The sequence below is a fragment of the Parus major genome, chromosome 5 (assembly GCF_001522545.3).
Source record: "Parus major isolate Abel chromosome 5, Parus_major1.1, whole genome shotgun sequence".
Lineage (NCBI taxonomy): Eukaryota > Metazoa > Chordata > Aves > Passeriformes > Paridae > Parus > Parus major.
Window position 1 is genome coordinate 36754765 of NC_031774.1, and position 6196 is coordinate 36760960.

A 6196-nucleotide genomic window follows, 5' to 3' on the forward strand; every position below is an offset into this window, starting at 1 on the left:
GATGGGATCAGGTTCTCTATTCTCTGTCAGGCAGATTTGCATAGAAAACCAGTGTGCAAGCTTTCACATGTGCTGTATGGAGTCATGACCTGTACCATGTCTGCAGGCATGGGGCTCTGTGGTGACTGGCTGACATTTCGGGTGCTGTGGAACTCCATACAGCTGGAACATGGGTACCTTGGTTAACTTGTGTACCTTTGGCTGTATGGAGTCCTGTACTTCAGCAATGCACAAGACCAAGCAATTCCCCTGTGAGAAGTGAACCAAGCAGCTTTAACCTGTTCAGTGAGTCCACTCTGCCAGCCTGGCAACATGTGGAGTGCTGAATTTACAGCAGTAACTGATTTTTATAGCAGTAACTTAGAGGGATGCCTATCTCACTTTCCAGACTGTGAGTGCATGGAAATATTTCTTGGCATCTCATCTTTGGAGCTTAGGCTGAGAAAAATACATTTACCTCTGATCAAAGACAGTGATCAGGAGATGATTCCTGAAGGAATTAAATTAAACTCATGGTGATGTTAAGCCATCAAAACAAATAAAGAATTGTTCTGACAACTGAATCTGATTCTTCAAAAAAAAAAACAAACCTACCTGGCTTAATAAAGAGAAGTACTAAACAGACAAATAACATGAGTAAGGCATGTGTTAGATGTGGAGATGTTCATGTTATGATCTCTAAGAGCTGAATCTAAAAAGTGCAAAGTGAGCTAGATATGATGATGTATATGACACAGACATCACTGGGTCTTATTTCTAGATGTCTGCTCCGTAATCACTAATAAACATAGAATATCTGTATAGAGGCACAACCCAGGCAAACAAGACCCTGACCAGTAACCAGTGTCCTTCAAGGTGCAAAGTTATGCTGCATTCAGTGTGAGGGTGCGTTAAAGCACTGATTTGTACCTTGGCAGTATCAAAGGGTAAATCTTGGCCAACAGACCAGGCTTTCACACAGGAACACCAGTAAAACCCCTAACTTGCAGTGCAAACAGAGACTGGAGTTCTCAGACCCAGTTAGGGCACTAACATGTGAATTAGAACTACCACTAGTCACAAGAGAGATTAATTCAGGTTTCTTCCATAATGGGTAGATTTCCTAATGTTTTTTCTTACAGTTTTGTATAAAAAATGGAGGGAGCTCACCCATTTATTAATTAATATGGCAATAAAACTGGGCTGTGCGTTGTTTCTGCTGAATCTAGTACTCTCAGTTTGTGCTAGTCACATTTAAAGTACCCTGACTACACTGGGCTACTGGGGAGACTGGGACAGGAAAGTCCAGATTCTGCCTTACAAACGGCCCCTGATGTTAATACTGTTTTCTGAACTTAAATTCACAAAAATTAGGAGTGCTTCTGTGGGTATGCAAAGAAAACAGAGATAGTACATAGGTGCTGATCCAGAAAAGGCAATAATAGATATAAATGGCCACATGACAATAGCATTTATCATTGCTTTTGATACATTGAAAAAGTGAGTGCTATTAGGTTTAATTAATAATACATATTTAGAATAACCTTTTGATTAAAAGCACCATGCCTGCATTTCTTGTATATATTGAGACCCATTGCTTTTCAATCTGGATTCTTTGTTTTTGTTGCTTAAAACTGTGAATCTGTGTTGCATGCTCTGAAATATGCATAATGCTGGTGAAATGTTTGGCTTCATCTATTGTACACCCAGCACATTTCCCTGCTGCCATTAATATCACACCATAGTCTTCTAATGATTCCAGACAGTAATGAACTTCTAATAAGCATTTCTAACTTCTGCTGATTTGAATGGACCTACACCTAATAGTGTTTGGATTACATCAATCCTGACAAAAACTCCCTCCAACTTAATTTATTTTCAGTATATACATGCACTGGTTGAATTCCAAACACACCAAGTGAGTTATTTTGCCTATTATTTTTGTTTTCTAACTAGTCGATAGTAAATTCCTAATTTACTTTCCCACTTAAAACACCACTAGATACAATTCATCTGGAATGCTAACAGGAAAATGAAGCTGAAAAAACAAAGTTTTTCTCACTAATTAAGTGAACAAAGCAAACCCCAAACTCTATAGAAGTGCTGGCCCTTAGATATTCAAGGCTCAGTGACTGTGCTGTAGAAGGAACATGCTTGCCTACACCCTTCAGAACACTATGGCATGGCAGGATTCCCAGCCTCTGAAAGCTTGTAGTCACAACTTCAGAATCTGAGGAATTCAGTCAATTCATATTGTGGATCTTCACGGGGAAAGGGTGGCCAGAACACTGTTGAAAGGAGTGAAGGGAGGAAGCAAGAGCTAGAGTCAGGCATACATATCTGATGTAGTGTAACTCTGAATTTTACCTTAAATTAAAAACCAAAATGCTTTTACGTGTCTTGTGCTGCATGATCAGCAGCTGAGAGTTGATGGACTGAATTTCACTGCTGCTCTACAGGAGTCAGAGTGCTGAAGAATACACAGTTTAAAGTATGTGCATAAGTAGAAGCTAAGATGCCAGTGATCACTGGGCTTTCCAGATTTTTGCCCTAGGTTTGCCAGCTAAGACACAACATGATGATGTCAGAATCATTCATTACCTATCAGAGACCCAAATATCTGACATTTTTGATCTTTGTTAAATACATTGTGAGTATACACATCAGCTGTGTGATATATGCACAGAGAATGTTCAATTCTCCCTGGAAATGCTGGATTTACTGTACAGGATATACATAACACAGGAGCCCAGCATCACCTGGAAATACACTGAGCAACATGCAGGAGCGTGGTGGCTGTCGTGAATCATGAAATCATCTATAAAATCATAGAATCATTGAATATACTGAGTTAGAAGGGATTAAAATAACTGATTCCCACTGTTAACTCAGCAATGTCAAGTCCACCACTAAACCCTTAAACCACATCCCCAGTTACCAAATCTACACATCTTTCAAATTCCTCAAGGGATGGTGGCCCCACCACTCCCCTGGGCAGTGTGTTCAAATGCTTGACAACCCTTTTGGTGAAGAAAGTTTTCATGATGTCCAATCTAAACCTCCACTTGTGCAATCTGAAACAGTAATTTCCTCTAGTCCTGTTACTTGGGAGAAGAGACCCACCCCCACCTGGCTGCAAACTCCTCCTTCAGGGAGTTGTAGAGAGTGATAATATCTCCCCTGAGCCTCCTTTTCTCCAGGCTGAACAATCCCAGCTCCCCATCAGCAGCTCCCCATCAGACTTGTGCTCCAGACCCTTCCCCAGCTCCACTGCCTGTCTCTGGACATGCTCCAGCCCCTCAATCAATACTAAGTTTAGCTCCTCCACAGACACCCTGCATACCAGGAGCTGACCAAAGCAATTCTCAGAAACATCTGAAACATTTCAGGCATTGTGCCTCCATAAACAAGCAAAAGAGAAAAAAAAAACGACAAAAAACCCCAAAACAACAACAACAAACAAACAAACAAACAATAAAAATAACAACACTTTTCCAAAGTAAGTGAGAAGTAGATTCACAAGTTCACTGCTTGATCAGGCAGAAATGAGAGGGAGCATTCAGCCCAGCATCTGCAGGAATTCCCCTCTTATCCCACTTGTGTCATAAGAGTCTTCATTAGGTTGTCAAATAGCACCCTCAGATGGCTCTACTTCATATATCTCTTCATCAGATATTTTTTTATTTCTTTTTAAGATCAGGAAAAGGAAATAAATTCTTACTGCAATGCTGTCAATTTCTAGTGCTTCTGACTGCAGAGAAAATCCCAAGGAGATGAATAAGCCAAATACAAGGTTCCAAAAAAGGAAGCAGATGAAAACTCTTGAAAGGTATTGTATTAATATAATTCTGATTATACAGAAGGTTACTTCAAGATATATTGAATCTAACATTTTAAACATGCAATATTGTATTATTACTAATTCTTGCAGCAGTTTTCTATACATTTTAAAATACTGATATTTTCTTGATTTTTCCTAGGAAACAGTGTATTTGGCAATGAACCAGTGAGCCATGCAATTAACTTTGAGCTTCTGTGTTGATACACAGTTTATTTCACACTATTTCTACAGCTTCAGTTTGCAATATATCATAAATTCATGCATCCATAGCATTTCCTCACACTGTAAGTACTTAACCACTTTCATGGAAGTTAACAGCTGAAATCAGATGCTTTAATGATTGCAAAAAAAAAGGAGAGTTCATGCTTCTGGTACTGAGGAGAGCATAAAATAACCCAATATGGCAATTTTCCATCTAAATGGTGGAGTCTGGATTTCTGAGTTAAATCCGGTGGACAGAATGGAACTGTTCAAACATCTCAAGAGATTATTTCAAACTGCTTGACACTTTGGTAAACTGTAGTCAGGTTTACTCTTTGAATAATATCTTCATAAGGATTCATGTTTTTAATAAAATAAAATTTTTTAATGCTATTAAAAATAAAATAGATCAAAAGTGGTTTGGTTTGTAGGATTTTTTTTTCTTGTTTGCTCTCTGTTTATGATGAAGACTAAAGGACACTTCTAATATGAAGGAATGGGACCAGAGGAAAATCAGAACTAGCAGGGGGCAAAAAAGTGATGAAAGGAAGTGAAACTGAGGTAAGTGAGGTAAATAGGAGGAATAGAGGAAGCAGGTGAGCAATAACTCAGGGAGAATGCTTTGGAGGAGATAGGACACAGCAAATCAAAGGCAGGGAAAAGGCTCGGGTTTGTCATTTTCATCTCCAGGGAAACAAAGACACAGAAGAACACTTACACCTGTTCAAAGGGAACTAAATGTTTACAAAAATGACAAATTCTAATCTGAGAATATTTTTTATCCCTTTTGCATACAGCATGACCTGTAACTTCACTACCATTAAATTGATTTAATGTTGGTGATAACAGATACTATGTTACCATAACAGCCTTTCTGTGCATTCTTTCATAATGTGCCCAGCAGATGGAAAAGCAAGCCTGATAACATTATAGGAATTCCCCCAAAAAAAGATTACTGGAAGTGATTGCTTCTGTAACCTTCACTTTAATTTTCAGATCCATAAAAGATGTATTTCTTCAGAAATACATTTCTACTTTCAACTCCTTTTAAAAGACACAACAGATGTTTGTGAAAACATCAAAACATTGATTGCAGGCAGAAATATTCTATATCTGGAGACCTCCAAGTTTATAATAATAGAAAATGATCTTGGACTAATAGCACAAAGTAGCTGGAATATTTTTGTCTCTCAGATGCTGATGCAATGCTGATGAGATGGTGTATGATTATTTCAGGATTAAGCACTACAATAATAATCTCATTCCCACTGAGTGCTCCTAAATACTCTCAGCAAACCCATTTGTCCCTCTTCCTTGATGGTGATCCCATCTCTGTAGAAAGAAATAGTTCCATAAAACTGGGTCAAGCAAACCATTTACTCTTTCCTACAGAAAATGTATATGTTATGTATATGACACCTTCTTCCTTGGATAACTATTTAATCCAGTATTAGGCTGAAACATGATGCAGTGTGGGGAAAGTGAGAACACCAAAACCAAAAAACTAACAAAAAGGAAAAAAAATAGATCCTAATGAGTAACTTCAGGAATAAGAAGAGGAAAATATAAGCTTTTAAAAGTTATTAATTTTTTTCTCCCAAAATATGCTCTTTTGTTATTACAAGTTTTTATCTCATAGCTCAAAAAAGAAACTATGTGCATGTTCAGATTAATACTGTAAAATGTGACTTACAAAAATCCTATATTCTTGTTCGTTAACCACTGAATGTCATCCAAACACTATTTTGAGAAGAAACTGAGAGGATCTGTATTTGCACACAATGTAAGATGCTGATGCAAAGAGAAATAACTCTTCTCACATTTCCACAGTTTGCTATTACAGAAGAAAAACTGGTTATTAATACCATTGCTAAAAAAAACCCTCAAAAAAACGAAACATGGTAAAATCTTATCCTCACTATTTTCCACAGAAGACAGATGTTAAATTAACATAAGATTCTGAATTACTATTAGTGTTAAATATATATTTATGTGTCATTATTACTTTGTGCACAAAATAACTGGGGATAAACACAGAGACAGCCACATGCTTCCTGAATCTGGTGTGCACAAAGCAATTACTGGAAGTATCTCAACTTTGTATTTTCTCTTACCACAGCTCTTTTCTGGAGTTTTCCGAGACCATGCACAAGTAATTTGAGAAGGTCACATTTT